Genomic DNA, 226 nt, shown 5'->3' on the forward strand with positions numbered 1-226 from the left:
AGAGGGAGTTTGCACTTTTTGTTTTTGGCAGCCTTGTCACATTTTCACTCAGTTTGAGTTCACAATTAACTAAAACCTGTAAATCTTTTCCATATATACTGCTTTATTCTCTTCTATCCTTTAGTTTGGGAGGATACAGGGGCAGACTTTTATGTTGTAGCTATTCATTCTAATTGTCAGCATTTTTTTTTTTTTTTTTTTTTGCGGCGCGGGGGCCCCTCCTTTT

At 36.7% G+C, this 226-nt stretch overlaps 1 protein-coding gene across 2 annotated transcripts in view; it reads left to right on the forward strand.

Moving 5' to 3' along the window:
* Window positions 1–226, forward strand: part of MISO1 (mitochondrial inner membrane subdomain organizer 1) — a 21,910-nt gene that overhangs the window by 7,408 nt on the left and 14,276 nt on the right. The gene's annotated exons all lie outside the window — the stretch shown is intronic.

This window comes from Neophocaena asiaeorientalis, unplaced genomic scaffold, assembly GCF_003031525.2.
Source record: "Neophocaena asiaeorientalis asiaeorientalis breed wild unplaced genomic scaffold, Neophocaena_asiaeorientalis_V1.1 scaffold556, whole genome shotgun sequence".
Taxonomy (NCBI): Eukaryota; Metazoa; Chordata; class Mammalia; order Artiodactyla; family Phocoenidae; genus Neophocaena; species Neophocaena asiaeorientalis.